This window comes from Lissotriton helveticus, chromosome 4_1 (assembly GCF_964261635.1).
Source record: "Lissotriton helveticus chromosome 4_1, aLisHel1.1, whole genome shotgun sequence".
NCBI classification, from domain to species: Eukaryota; Metazoa; Chordata; class Amphibia; order Caudata; family Salamandridae; genus Lissotriton; species Lissotriton helveticus.
This window is the reverse complement of record NC_136063.1, coordinates 1,488,729,971-1,488,745,890: the sequence shown is the minus strand read 5'-3', so window position 1 is coordinate 1,488,745,890 and position 15,920 is coordinate 1,488,729,971. Positions and strand designations below refer to the sequence as shown.

The following is a 15,920-nucleotide window of genomic DNA, read 5'->3' as shown; positions in this document are numbered from 1 at the left end:
TGGCACTTACAGGTTTTTTGATCAGGGTTTCATGGATGAGGTTATCCTTATATCCTTTTGGGCTTATCCTATATTGCTGTATCCTATACCCAACCAGCACTATCACTATGTTCTCCCTGCAGCTTCTGGGTTTTCTCCTGTATTTGAATACAGGACTGTATGTTTGGAATCAGCTACCACACATGGCTGGGTTTTAGTCTCACTAACGTAATTACCTGGTGAGGACTGTTCCCAACAGCTCCCTAACATTGTTAGGGTTCGTTATATACAGTAGGTTTCCAGCCCAGAGCGCTCGCACCACCAGAACTACAATAATGGCCGTTCTGACGTCATATTGTAGTCCGGCGGAGTGATACCGGCTCTCGTTTTTTGATGTTAGTCAGTTAATGCCTGTGAGCAATCATCTTGCCATGATTTCTGGGCATATCTTCATCTAGCACTATGCAGAAATCAAGAGGGATTGTCCAAAACTTCTGGTATACCCCGTTTTTAATAATGGAAAATAACTTTTTAAAAAACGAAGGTAAAGTAGTTCCCTTCTCTGTTCTCTGCCAGAACTACAATAATGGCCGTTCTGACATCATTTCGTAGTCCGGCGGAGTGATACTGGCTCTCGTTTTTTGTTTTTTGTTTATGCCTGTGAGCAAATGCGGATGAGTCCGCTAAGGATTGAAGCATCTTGCCATGATTCCTGGACATATCTTCATCTAGCACTATGCAGAAAGAGAGAGGTATTGTCCAGAACTCCTGGTATACACCGTTTTTACTAATGAAAATAACTTTTAAAAAACGAAGGTGAAGTAGTTCCCTCCTCTGTTCTGTTATTTAACCCCACACCCCCTCCAGTTCGGTGCCTCCCCCAAGTCTCAGGCGAGTTTGGTGGCACCGACGGAGAGGTGAGTTTAGGAGTGGATTTCTTTTGAACTGACGTTAGGAGGGGCATTTAGTAAGAAATTTATGACTCTTTCTTTTAAATCAGTCAGCAGTTTCAGATTCTTTGTTTCTCATGATTACCTGTACTGTCTGACAGTGTATATAGAATGGTTGACCGATAGTCAGGTTTCTTTTACTTGTATAATGGGTGTCCAGTCATATTTCAAGGTTGTTATTCCTCCACGGAGTTCTTTATGGGACAGATGTGATATAGTGAATAGGGGAATAATTAGATTATCTTAGACTCTGTGAGTATGACTGAGTTTTGATATCTGTTCCTGTTCACATCTATCTGTTTCACAGTGCGGGGCCTCGTATACCTGAGCACGGTCCAGGTGAGGTGAGGTCCAGTCCCCTGTCATGCTGGGTGAGCAAGCAAAATTTAAAATGACTCTTTTGAATTAATTATTCGAGATGTAAGAGAAGCAGAGAGCATTTGTGTATGACTTAATCATAAGAATGTAATATATGTGTCTTTCTAGATCACTTTGAACGTCCACTGACTAGGAGGATAAGTAATTGAACAGTAGGTACAGGTTGTATCGTTCCTACCTTGAAACTTTGTTGTGCTTTCACTATTGTTTTCACACACATTCCAACAGCAGCAACTTTTTGAGAGCAGTGGCCCTGATGAATGCCAAGGGACTCTATGCCCGGTAGGCAGAAACATGTTGGCCCGTTTTGCGATAGTCATTGTTCCATACTGTCGTTTGCGCTGTTCCTATTTTAGTTAGGGGATGTGCCTAGTTTCTATTAAAGTTGTTGTTTAGACATATCACCCTATTTTAGATTCACCACCTTTTCTGTTTTGTTGCACTGTACTTTATCACCTTTTTGAGCCATCACTATCAGACCAACAATTGGTAGTTCCAATTTTGACTGTGGACCATATCCAGTACTCACCTTGACTGTGTGGCACGAGGTCTAGATGATCCAAGGACCCGTGTGGTGTTGTGTGTCATGCATGGAATCAGGAACACTGCTGTGCTCCGGATTCCATGGGATGACAGTTACGACCCAGGTTGCCTGATAAGACGTGATTTACTCTGCTCTACAATAAATCACTTAATCACAACTTTCCAGTATCCTGAACCATCATTATTTCACTGGCGACGATTGGGCTACGTCCCTAATTCAACCTGGAGTCCCTACCTGCATCATCACACCTCGTCTGATGTGGAGGATCACGAACTGGCGAGTAAACTTCAAGGCGATGTCTGCGCTGTGTTCCCGACTGTATTAGCGTCTGGAAGGTAAAACCGCCGCAATTTGAGGCTTTTGTGGGAGGAAGCTGACGAATTTTGAACAGATTCCAATTCCCCGGTGAGTCGCGCTGCTCGAGCCTGTGCGCATGCGCATGCGCGTGACAGCGTCTACGCGAGCCTGCATGCATGCGAGCCGACGTCTACACGAGCCTAAGACCAGCTGCTCGAGCTAATGCGCATGCGTGTGACGTCATAACGTCATCTCACGCACGGCGGCCATCTTTTGGGAAGAAATCCCACACAAAGCATTGAGAATCAACGGACATCGCGCAAATAAGTGATTTACTCGAGCCAAAACGAATTCATACACCGATCTGCGACATAAACTGAGTTTATGCACCAATCTTTGACAATTATTCAAAGAAGAAAAATTATAATGTCCTTTAATATATAAATTCGTTTTAAATTCGTATAAAAAAAAAAAAAAAAAAAAAAAAAAAAAACAACAACATTTATTTTAAAAGAAGGACACAACATAGTGTTTTAATACTTTACTCATATTATTATGGAGAGTTTTTCAGCACCACCATCATTTCTGCCTAATCCAGGCGAACCAATATTAGAATGGAAAAGGTGGAAAGAAGGCTTTCATGCTTACATAGAAGCTATTGGAGGAGATGACTATACTGACAAACGCAAACTAGCCATTTTAAAACACTGTTTGGGTGCTGAAGGAAGACATGTCTTGAGTCATTTACCCTTGTCTGCAGATGGTGTATCTACTTCAGATAGTACAATTGACGTTTTTGAAGAAGCGATAAAACAGTTAGATAAACAGTATATTAAGAAAGTCAACATTGTAGTTGCCCGTCACAAATTCTTGAGTAGGGGTCAATTACCAAGTGAATCCGTTGACTCATTTGTGAATGACTTAAGAGTTTTAGCATCCAAATGTAAATATTCAACCTTTCATGATCAGATGCTGCGTGATCAAATGGTTCACAAAATTGCTGATGTCAAGCTACAAGGGAAACTGTTAGATACAGAGGATTTAACCTTAGACAAAGCATTAGATATCGCTCATCGTTTTGAAAATATGAAGCTTGGAGTGAAAGAACTCGCAGAGAAAAACATTGCCGAAGTCAATCTTGTGAAGAAATCTAGCTTTGAAGAAAGACCTTTCAGAAATAGAAACCAACAGTTCCAACAAGGGAGAGAATTTGCATGTTTCAAATGTGGTAGTCCAGACCATTTAGCAAATGACAGAAAGTGTCCAGCAATTGGTCAAATGTGCAGATATTGTAGAATGAAGGGTCATTTTAGCAAAATGTGCAAGAATAAGAATAAGTTCAGAAACAAGGGTTTTAGTCAAAAAAAGAGTTCTGATGAGCATGTAAATGAAATTGATGACGATTATTTAGAAGAAGAATTTCTTTTTGCAGTGTATGAAGTCAATGCTGGTGAGAAAGACTCACCTTATTGCACTGTGAATGTAGGGGGGAAGGAAATTAATGTCATGGCTGATTCAGGGGCGAAACGCACTCTCATTGGTGAAGAATGGGTGAAAGAATTTCCTGGTTTAAAATTATCTCCCCCAGACATAAAATTACTTGGATATGGCAAGAAACCCATTGATATTCTTGGTTTCTTTAATACGTCCCTTACTTTCAAAGGTAAAACTATTAATTCAAAGGTTTATGTAGCCAAAGATGGCTCTTGTTTGCTGGGTTGGCCTCAACAGAGGGACTTGATGATAAAATTGGATCCCAATCATCCAGAACAAGTACAAGGGTATTCTGATTTAGTCATGAATGTAGAGTCCGATCTCGGCTCTGAATGTGAAAAAAAATTTCCTTTGGTTTTTTCGACCTCCAAGTTAGGTCTTTTGAAAAACTTTGAACACAAAATCATTCTAAGGGAAGATGCCATACCAAAAGTTCACAAAGTTAGGAATGTCCCCTTACATTTAAGAGATGCAGTAAAATCTGAACTTAAAAGGTTATGTGATTTGGACGTCATTGAGGAGATAGAATCCTCTGTTTGGTTATCCCCAGTCGTTGTCGCTCATAAGCCCAACGGCAAAGTAAGACTTTGTGTGGATTTGAGGGATTTAAACGGGAATGTTTGGGTGGACAGACATCCTCTCCCTAATATTAATGAAATGTTCACGAAATTGAAGGGGGCATCAATTTTCTCCACTTTGGACCTGTCAAATGCTTATCATCAGATAGCTTTGCACAAGGATAGTAAGCATTTGACATCCTTCATCACATCGGAGGGTGCTTTTAGGTACAAGAGGATGCCTTTCGGCCTAATATCAGCATCTTCCGTCTTTCAAAGGGTCATGCATAATCTTTTTAAGGAATTTGTCAATGTCTTATATTTTCAAGATGACATTTTGATTTTCGCATCCAATCCATCTGATCATTCTGAAATTTTATATAAAGTCCTATGTGTATTGCAAGAAAGTGGTTTAACACTTACGAAAGAAAAATGTAAATTTGGTGTAACTTCTGTTGACTATTTGGGACATACCATAAGTAAGGAGGGCATTTCCCCGAAAATGAATTTAGTCAAAGCTATAGAATTAGCTCCAGATCCTGTTGACAAAGATCAGCTCAGATCTTTCTTGGGGCTTGCGGAATATTATTCAAAATGTATTCCCCTATTTTCCGACAAGACTGTAAGCATGAGGAACTTGATGAAAAAAAATGTCCAATTTCTTTGGGATGATAACTGCAAGAAAGAGTTTTTATTGCTAAAAAAAAGTATCATATCTGCACCTGCGTTAGCAACGTTCAATACTGCTAACAGTTCATTTGTCATAACGGATGCTAGTAATGTAGGAGTTGGTGCAGTATTGATGCAACGTCAAAAAGGTCAATTGGTGACGATAGGGTTCGCATCCAGACCCTTGAGAGATGCTGAGTGCAAGTATTCCACATTAGAAAAGGAAGCCCTGGCATGCTGGTGGGGCATTGAATACTTCCGCAAGTATGTGTATGGCACTGTTTTTAAGCTTTGGTCAGACCATCGTCCGTTGGTGGATTTATTTACTACCAAGGGCTGTGGCAAGGCGACTTCAAGAATTGCCAGATGGCAGTATAAGCTTCAAGACTTTCATTTTAAAGTGGAATATATCCCTGGCATTAGAAATGTCTTAGCTGACTGCTTGTCTAGATTGCCCGTTCCTGATGACAAGGTTGTGGAAGAAGATAAGGATGATGACAATGTTGTGTCAATTTGTGAAATCTCCAAAGGTTGCATTGGTGAGGATGTTTGGAAGTCGGCATGTGATAATGATTCTGTTCATAATGATATTTGTAATTTTGTAAAAACCCAATGGCCTCGTAAAGAGCTGTTATCTGATGAATTTCTTCCTTTCTTTCATGTTGCACAGGAATTATCCATTGTAGAAGGTGTTTTGTTTAGAGGTCTACAATTAGTAGTCCCGCATGAATTACGACCTGAGATTTTAGACATGGCTCATGAAGGTCATCCTGGGATGACATCAATGAAAAGGAGGATAAGGAGTGAATTCTGGTGGCCAGCAATGGATAAGTGTATAGAACGTCGGGTTAGAGGTTGTCTGGATTGCTGTTTAAGCGACAAATCGCAAAAGCATGTTAAGTGTGATTTGTTTCCCATATCTAGACCTTCACGTGTGTGGGAAAGTGTGTCGTTGGACATTGCAGGTCCTTTATCGTTTAACAAAAACGTGATGTATGCAATAATTCTGGTAGACCAGTTATCTCAGTGGCCTGAGGTAAAGATGGTTTCTAGCATAACATCAAGTGTTGTGATCAAGTTCTTAAACGAAGTGTTTGAAAGGGAGAGTTTTCCAGAATCTATCACTACTGACAATGGGGTGCAATTTGTATCTTTAGAGATGAGAGAATTTATGGAGCGCCATGGTATAAAACATAGGCGCGTGTCAGTGTACTATCCCAAAAGTAATGGCATTGTAGAAAGATGGATCAGAGTATTTAAGGAAGGTCTGCAACTAGCTTTGCAAGATGGAAGGGATTGCAAACAAACCATTAGTGAAGTTCTGTGGTGTTATAGAAACACACCCAGGAGCATGGGTGATCTGTCGCCTTTTGAAAAGATGAGAGGGAGGAGGTGTAGTTCCAACTTGTCTCGACCTTGGATGAAAATGCTTGGCTCAAAGAATTCTCATGACGTTGATCGTGCTCCTGGTGGTGGAACTTTCCAGTTCAGCGTCAATGATTGGGTCCGTGTCAAGAAATGCAGGAATGTCAAGTCTGGTGAGTCTCGGTATTCCAGTCCTTTAAGGGTCATGCGTGTTGGAAGACAAGTTGTCGAACTGTCAGATGGAAATGTGTGGAATTTGTCCAGGGTTGTTAAGGTTCCAAGGTGGTTGTGGCCCAAGTATGCGTCTCCAGGGTCTGAAGTTTCTTCTAGCTTGAGGTCTTCCAATGGGGCAAATAATTGGAGGAAATTCTCAGATTCTACAACCCTTCATCATTCTCCTGAGGTTAGATCTTCCTGTTCTTCTGCTGTCAATATGCCAGTCCAACGGGCACAGAGGAAATGTCATGTTCCTGTTTGGTCTAAGGACTATCATCTTTATAGATAATTCAATTTGCGTATTGTGCATGATGTTTTCCTGATATAAGTATTAATGTGTTTTATTTCCAATATTTTCAATGTCTAATATTTGTTGTTCTCATTATTTATCTTTTCATTGTGTCTCGGTAATTCTTCCATCACGAAGGGGGATGTGTGGTGTTGTGTGTCATGCATGGAATCAGGAACACTGCTGTGCTCCGGATTCCATGGGATGACAGTTACGACCCAGGTTGCCTGATAAGACGTGATTTACTCTGCTCTACAATAAATCACTTAATCACAACTTTCCAGTATCCTGAACCATCATTATTTCAACCCGCCTGGTCACAGTGTGAACGACCAAATGATAGGACTGATCACTTGGTTTTTTGATGGTTACTCACAAACAATATGTGTACTGGATCTAGTCTGACCAGTTCTTGATTAAGTCTTTGTCATTCTCATTCTTTGGTTACTTACACATTTGTTTCTCCTTCTCTTTTTTATATTACTATATGGTGACTGCAGCACCATCTGTCATAAAGATAGATTTGACAGTTTAGCCAGCTAGTTGCCTGGCGCATAGACCTCCTAGGTTCTTGCTTGTTATTTACTCCTATGGAGCCCTCAGGAATATCGGTGAATTTGCTTCGGCGTCAGGTCTGTTGATGTAAATAGTTAAATGAGTGTAACAGAATCGTGGATTCCTGGATACGTCTTTCATGTGTGTTTTAGCATTTGCCCATTGATTATTGGACTGGACAGTGCCCAAACAGCCTCTCATTTAGCCCAAGCTAGTAGTTCTGTCCAATAGTGTTGGGTGTGTAAGACAATGTAAACCACAGTGACAGCCTTCCTGTGTGTGTGTATGTGTTAGCAAAATTTGAAATAGGAGTGATGTCTGCAGTTCAGTGAACCCCCACCCCAAAGAGTGGTGAGAACATGATGAATTACGTTATATATTCTAGAAAGCGACCGACCAGTATCCCATGGTCTTTCCCCAAAGGTGAAATGTCCCCAGCACTCCCTCCTGATATAATTCCTTGGTCAGCAATTCTTCTGCATCCCTCCAGGAGTCCTTGGCACTCCAGTCAATGAAATAGCCTATCATCATCAGCTGCCAGATCAGCAACTGGGGGGCATAAGTTGGGTGCTTTCCCCTGCCCTGGACATATTTGTGCCAACACTTACATGCCACCATCATGAGTCTGTTTTCTGATGTAGACATACGGGCATTGGCCACATGCCCGTCAGAATGTGGGCACCCTGGAGGGCACATTTTACCTCCTCTTTCTTGGCACTTGGGCCATCCTCAGGCAGTGCATTGGCCACTGCAATTGGGCTGCTGCATAATAGAGCTTGTACTAGGGGGCCCTTGGGTCACCCTCCACCAAGGGGCAGTGTGTCATCTACAGAGCAGCCCTTTTCTTGTCCATCCCCCAGACCAGGTCTGACCACAGCCCATGAAGGCCTTAATGAAACACCCTGGAGGGAGCAGCAGCAGAGCGAAAAACATATATGGCAGGTGGGACAAGATCAACATTTTTGTGATCTACACCCAGCCCAACTGGGACGGAGGTAGTGAGAGCCAGAAGGACATGATGAGCCGAGGCCACCACTCTATCCATACAGGTTATTTTCGATCAGATCCATATCCGAATGATGGACGATCACCTCCAGATATTTAGGACTATCAAAGTGCCACTCAAGTCTGGTGGGCATCACAGCTTCCTGTCTGTGCTATGCTTCGACCAATTGATGCGAAGGCCGGACATAGCTCCGAGCCGATTCAGCATCGTAATCAGTGGCAGTAAAGACGTGCTGGCATCCCGCAGATAGATCAGGGCCTCGTCCACATACCATGACACAATATGCCACTCCTCAAATGCACAGCCCCTCCATTTCCTGGCATGTAGCGAAGCCACCAGAGGTTCCATTGCAAGCACAAAGTTAAGTGGTGACAACGGCCAACTCTGACTAGTGCCTCTGTGTATTCCAATCACGTCAGGATGCTGTATAGGGTCTTTTACCACCACTGGAATGTTATGAACCTCAATGTACCCCAATATAGGCCTAGCTAGTTACACAACATTTTACCTATATTCGTCCTACCATTGTTCTGCATAATAGGGTTGGTGCTGACGTCTCACCTAGTTAGGCGCTGCATAAATGTTGTGTGGTTTTCTCCGAAAAATAGTCTCATTTACTATACATGAAGATTCTCAGTATCACAGCAGGATTACCATCTTCCACATAATAACTCTGTTTGAGGGTCATCACTATTGTCATCCTTGGCCGACATGACCACAGTGCCATGACACATCTAGGTAGAACCCCTGAGGGTACCTCTTGGATATATAAGCACCACATCTTCACTGGGCAAACCAGAGGAGAAAGACTTCCATGCTGACATGCTGACACATGACGCTGAGGTCCCTGCACACAGAAACTCCAGCATGCAGTGGTCTGACATCCCTCGAGGGGTGTCCAACTCAAAACCAAGATGGGGTCCTTCAATCTCTGACATCAGGTAATGGGGGTTGGCTCTTTCCTAAGGGGGATTCTTGGCTATACACCTTCATACATGCTAGGCACACTTAGGTACATCTAATTAGAGTAAGCAATTTAGGAATACACATTATTAGTGGCATGTATCTATATGCCTGCATATATCCATTGTTTTAGCACTTTGGTAGAATTCTACCTTTTATTAATTCTGATGGTGCTAGTAATCGTATATATCTGTTTTTGTCTAATGGTCGTTTCAGCAGATGTATTTATACTAGAATGACGCTGGTTCAATAAATGCTTATTGACAATGTCCCCACCATTTATTCTGTTTATCTCTCTGAGACAAAGTGGACACAAGTGACTGAGCGTAAAGTACTGTACTGTTTCCACGATCCCTGAGGGGACAGGGTTCTCATGTTCGATAGTTGCCCAAAACTATTCGCTCCTTGGTAAGGTTGTGGGCTTATAGTGGCACTGTGAGCTAGCTGGTTTACAGACGAACATATCATTTGGGGGTGTCTGGAATCAGTCTGGACACCAATCCCTCAGTTTATGTTGTCTCAACATGATGATCCTCTATAGATTTGTAGGAGCTACACAACAGGAAGTTTCAGACCACTAACAGTTGTTCCAATACCGCAAGGAGATATGACCAGTTTAGTGTATCAAACACTTTTTCTATATCAATTAACACCACTAGACAGTTCTCACGGTCACCAGTGCATGTCCCCATTGAAAATTACAGGTGGCTGATATTCAAGAATGTATTACGTTCCGGTATAAAACCATTTTGATCCGTGGAGATCAGTTAGCTAAGAGTGGCAGCAGGCTGTTTGCCAGGAGTTTTCCAAGTATTTTCTAGACTAGGTTTAACAGCGAGTGTGGCCGGTATAAACGAACATGCTTTGGGTCTTTCCCCGGTTTGGAAAGCACTACGATCAATGCTTCCCTGAGAGTGCCCAGGAGCACTCCCATATCCCTCACTTCTTCATACAGTTTTAACATGTGTGGGGAGGGGAGTGTGTCAAAACTCACATACTACTCTATCAGAAAGCCATCCGTCCCAGATGTTTTATAGCATGCCATCTGCAAGATGGCCTTGTGTAGCTCATCTACCTGCAGGTGCTCCTCCAGCTCAGTGCGTTGGAGCGTGTTGGGTTGACAAAAGGGGATGTCCCGCAGTAAATCCTGTATTTGGTCTGTGATTGCATCATCCTGAGCAGTGTAGAGGATGCTGTAGTATTCCATATAGGCAGTGTTTATGTTGGCCTGGGTGCAGCACAGCCCCCCCGCCTTGCAAGTGTCCTCTATTATGGAGCAGCGCACCTCCCCCTGTAGTAGCCCCACCAACATCCTACCAGCATGTTTCCTTTTCCCATGCAAGTGGGCAGTGCACCCTAGTAATAAAGTTTCGAAAGCCTACTAAGAAAATCCCTGTGCCTCTGCCTAAGTTCCTGGAGTGGTTTTACCCTATCACCACATGTCAGGGTCTCCTTTAAAATGCTGCACAACTCCTTTTCTGTATCCAGCAATTGCCTATGCTGGGCACCCTGTACTCCCCACGTTGTAGTAATGCAATGGCAACGCATGATTACTTTATGTGCTTCTCATTCCGTTGCCATCGACACAGTAGAACCTTTGTTGTTAAAAATATTGTGAGAGACACAAGGCTCTGGTGTCACGGTGGATCCTGTAAGGCCTTCAACCATACCCCCCATGTTGGGATTACAGCACTTTCCCTAATCCACCATTTCATCAACAACAGAGGGCATTGGTCGGAGATAGTGCATGCAAGGTAGTCAGTCGTCAACGTGCACCTCCTCGCTACAAAGGAAGAGGTTCAGTTGTGTGTGAACATCATTCACCGGGTAGTAAAACAACAAGTACTCCTTGGTGTCTGGGTGCTGCATCCACCATACATCATGCAGTCTCATGTTGTCCATCACTGTCTAACGTTTTGTGATGCTTTGTGGCACTCTGCCCCCTCGAGGGGGGAGTGGACCAATCTAAATCGACGTCCCAGACACAGTTACAATTTCCCGCCCATATACACAGTGTTTGAGAGGTCTGCAGGAGATCAGATGTCATATGAGCCAGGAAATCAGGATGATTTATGTTACGGTCATAGAGTGCTTTCAAAGAAAATGGGTCACAATTCAGCAGCCCTTCCAGGACCTTATATCTGCACTTCTGGTCTATTCTATATGACTTCTCCACAAAAAGGACCCCAGGGGCAATCCAGGTCAATACTCCATGGGAAAAAGCAGAATAAGCGGTACCATATATGTTCTCACTCCATCGTGCCCATACCCTCCATAGCTCTGAGGCCACCATATGTTTTACCTGCAATATTGCTCTGTCTGCGTGGTGGTATGTGAAGTATGTGTGCATATTGTGTCTCTTTCTGGGAGTGGCCATACCCCTAACATTCCACATCACAACGCAATATGATGGAGCTGCTACGTGATTGGTGTTTCCCAGCTGTGTATCTGTTTGTGTGACTGCACAGAAACCCATGGTCCACACTGTTCGTCTGATGGTGGGCCCCGGTGTGCCATGTGAAACATATTATGTAGTGCACTCCAACTTGTCAACATCCCCAAAACATTACCCACAACATACACCCCAAGGCTGGCCGCCTATTGCATAGCCAGCCAGCAAAAATAAAGTATTACCCAAACTGGTAGACATCAAGTAACATTGTAAACATGTCCAAATCAGAAAAAATGGGGAGCATGGTGGTGCCCCTGTCACATACAGTTGAGCCCCCTACTCAGAAGTGTGTCCCCTGTGCCATGTTCCTCTGGTAATACCCCAGCCTGGCAGCAATAGGTGCTCTTGTACATGCCGCCAGCCACCCCTAGTGTTCTGCAGTCAGTGCATCTCAAATAATTACATTGGCTAGTCAGGGAGTAAGGACCAGCCCCCAGGCCTCTCCATCCACCAACACATCAGAGCCATTGGTGCCAAACCCGACATCCGATCCATGCTCCAACAACAGGGCAGCATAGGTGCTCCTGCTGTGCATCAAAACATTTACTACCACTTGCGCTCTCTCCTGAGCAGCCTGTTAACTGGTTGGGCGGTTCCTAGGTTTATGGGTGTGTCTTTTCCTCAGTCTCTGCACCTCCCATGAGTCACCAGGAAGGGCGCCATCATCTGGCTCAACCCTCCTCAAGTATTCAGGTGCCCGCCTCAACAGTCATCTGGAAGAAGGGAGTTGTCTTCCCCACCACAACATGTAGTCTTGAGGGAAGAACAGGGTGTTCTTGAAGCCAATCTGGTGCAGTTGCTTGACCCCACGTATGAACTGCAACAACGCTGCACCTCCGCAGTGTAATCCAGTTAGGCAGTGACTCAGGCCTTTGGAACAAAAGGCTTGCAAAACTAAATCTCTGTCCCTGTAGTGCAATACTTCAAATTCACAATGGTTCTCATTGGTCTAATTCAAATCATTTAGACATTTGTCAGCAAATGTAGGTTTATTGCTTATTCCCTACTTAACTTCATCTTAAATGTACTTCTTGATCACCTCCTTACTATGATGATTTCTTTCAGATGTCCCAGGCATTATTTCTGTCCTGATGCGACCATGGTATCACGTTGAGGGTTGAAACGTCATCAACATGTAGCAAACAAATAAAGAGATTGGACATTGGTCTAATAGTTATTGATTTACCTTGCTGTTTGTTTTTTTCAAAAAGAAACACACAAAATGGAATTGCAATTATAATTAATTTTCATTTGTTTTGATTTGCTTGGTTGTAGTTTTCATTTTTTCACCGGTACACTGTATACTTGTGTGAGATATTGGAATATGCAAAGTTTCTGAATATTTCAAGCTATTACATGTATTATATGGTGGTCATGATATCAATTTCTTGTTTACATATAGTGCATACAGAAAATTTGCCTGACAAATGTCTAAATGATTTGAATGAGAACTATGAGAACCATTGTGAATTTGAAGTATTGTTAGCCTAGTTTCCATAAGTTTATGGGCAGCTCTTGTCTCACAGTCGTGTAGTTCAATAGGCGTGCAATCACAGGTGGAGCGGGGTGACCTGGGGCCAGATGGGCTCTTTCAATGGAGAAGAATTTGGGGACCTTTCCCACCAGAACTGTATTCAAGAAACAGTTCCATGTTGTACCTCCTTCATAGAGGGAGACATTGCAGTGGTAGTGAACTCTGTGTCATCCACCCCTGCAGTTTCCACTGGTCTGCTCGCAGTAAGGACACTTTCAGCGATGCTGTGTTTATTTTTGTCTCCAGGGGGACTGTAGTATCCTGAATTGCTTGCAGTGTTTGAGAGAATTGCTCCGAGTGCTTCCCCATTGTCATCTCCAATTGGCAAATTTTCCCCATGCTCTGAGTGATCACAATGGTTGCTCCTGGCCCCTCAATAGGGTCTGTTCTCTTTGGCTTTTACCATATGGCAGTGTATGGGTTACAACAACCCAGGTCTGCAAACTGGAGCCAACCCACAGTCACACCTGCCCTCCATGGCAGTCTCCCCCACATGTCCTCCAAGTCACCAATACAGGCCCATCAGATGGTGCAGGCCACTCGAGCAAGATCTCTCTCTGGCTAGCAGCAGGAGCAGCTATGGTCTGTGCTCCCACTAGGTAGGCACCCCCCTGGAAGGCACTTGGGTTGTCCTCCTTGGCAGCAGCAGGAGAGGGGCTGGCCAGCAGTCGACAACAAAGTTCAAACACAGGGGTGGGTAAGGATGGGTTTCCGAGCAGTCCCCCAAAGGCCGCACCAAACCCCAGATGAGCCCTACTTGGCAATCTCTTGCCTCCTCTCATGTCACTGTGAAGCTGCACAATGAGGGGCTCCAGAAATCCCCCCCTGTGATCCGTGGACAGTTCACCCAACCAGCAGGCTATAGGGGCAGCTGGGGAATAGGCACTCCCTGACCTCACCAGGTACTCGTTGGGCTTCTCCTCCTCCAGGCCACGCCAGTCAGGTGCGTGCACCCACTCACACATTGGCAGCCAGCAGCAGACAGCGTGCCCTCGGCAGCAGCCTGGGCAATTTCAAGCTGGACGGGCCACAACTCTGCACTTGCTGCAGTCTCCCTTCTGTGATGCTCCAACACCACCCAGTCTGCAGCTGCCAGAGTACGGTCTCACAATCCAGATATGGGCGATTGCCGCCGCATACACCGTGACCCCTAAACCTGCCAGTCCCACGCAACTCCAATTGGGGCAGCTGGGGTAGGGTCATGCCTGCTGCCAGCACCACTCCTAATAGGCCTCGCTGTCGGGTAGGCCACCTCCACACCCCAGCGGCCCCTCAGCCACCAAATCTTCGGTCAGACACGCCCAGCGAGTCAAGGGAAGAGTGCCACACCCACAAGGTAAGGCCAATAGAACACTAGGCGCAGGATTCGGCAGGATGTCATGGGGCTCAGTGCAGAGCTCAACCAAAGGCGTCTGCACTGGACCCCATCTTAGCCACTCCTCCACCTTTTCTTCTGGATTGCTCCATGACATCTCCAAAATCCTCATTCCTCCCTACCTCTTGTCATTGTCAATAACACCCACGCTTCCACCTTTAGAACTGCTCCTATAGGTGTTTCCCTCAGGAAATGCATAGTCTTCTAATGCCACTCATACCGCCTAGACCTGAGGAATTGTTTTTGTTTATTGTCCCATCGGACACAGCAAATGATGACCAGGATAAAATGTACCCCCATAGCCTGTTGAGGTGAGTCCCTTGACTTTACATTGAATTTATACTTGTACTCATTCTCGGGTTGCAAATATTAGTTTTTTACATTTAATTTGGAGCTTTTATTTGTGGTATACTCTTGGTCAGTTTGGATGAACAGGAGGATTCGGTAGAGGAGTGAGCGTTGTGAATTTATTCCACACTGTTGATTTGTGGGTCAAGGTTGCTGTTCAAGCTGGAAATGCCATGCAGATTTCTGACTTGCTCAGATGTGGTGAAGGGGGCAAATTTCGGGTCGAACTGCCAGATTAGACAGCTGGTATAAGGACAGAGAGGCACCCCTGTAATGTTTTCTAGCAGAGGAGTTGGCCTTACGGCTAGGGCGCTCGACCTCGGACCTGGGGATCTGGGTTCGAGTCTCGGTAACGACGCCAAAACCTCCTGGGATTCTGGGCAAATCACTTAGGGCTAGATGTAGGTCGGTCGGTAATGGCCGAAAATCGGTATTTTCGGCCGTTACCGACCGGTAAATCTGATTTGGTATGTAGGGCCCAGTATTTTACAGAATCGGTAAATTTACCGATCGGTAAATTTACCGATTCTGTAAAATACCGAATCGGTATTCATACCTATTTGGTATTTTTGATATGTAGGTGGGACTCTTCTGAGTCCCACAACCCTTACCGATTCGGTATTTTACCATCAAATATATTTGATGGTAAAATACCGATTCAGGTGTGCATGCACATGTGTGCATGCACACCTGTGCCATATGACAGGCAGACCTGCCCTTAGGGCAGGTATGCCTGCCACATGGCCCCCGAATCTTTTTTGGGGGTGCTAGAGGGTGTCAAAGTGACACCCCCTGCACCCTTGTCAAAATCTGTATTTACCGATTCGGTAAATACCGACCGGTAATGCCCCATTCATTCCTATGGGCTTCAACGCCCATAGGAATGAATGGGGCATTACCGGTCGGTATTTACCGAATCGGTAAATACAGATATTTACCGATTCGGTAA

General features: G+C 44.4%; 1 long non-coding RNA gene across 1 annotated transcript in view; it reads left to right on the top strand.

Moving 5' to 3' along the window:
- Positions 1–612: 612 nt before the first annotated feature.
- Positions 613–15,920, top strand: part of LOC144829193 (uncharacterized) — an 88,808-nt gene continuing 73,500 nt past the window's right edge. The window contains exons 1-2 of the long non-coding RNA XR_013610606.1: positions 613–731; positions 1,237–1,300. This is a non-coding gene — a long non-coding RNA (uncharacterized LOC144829193). The remainder of the gene's footprint in view (positions 732–1,236; positions 1,301–15,920) is intronic.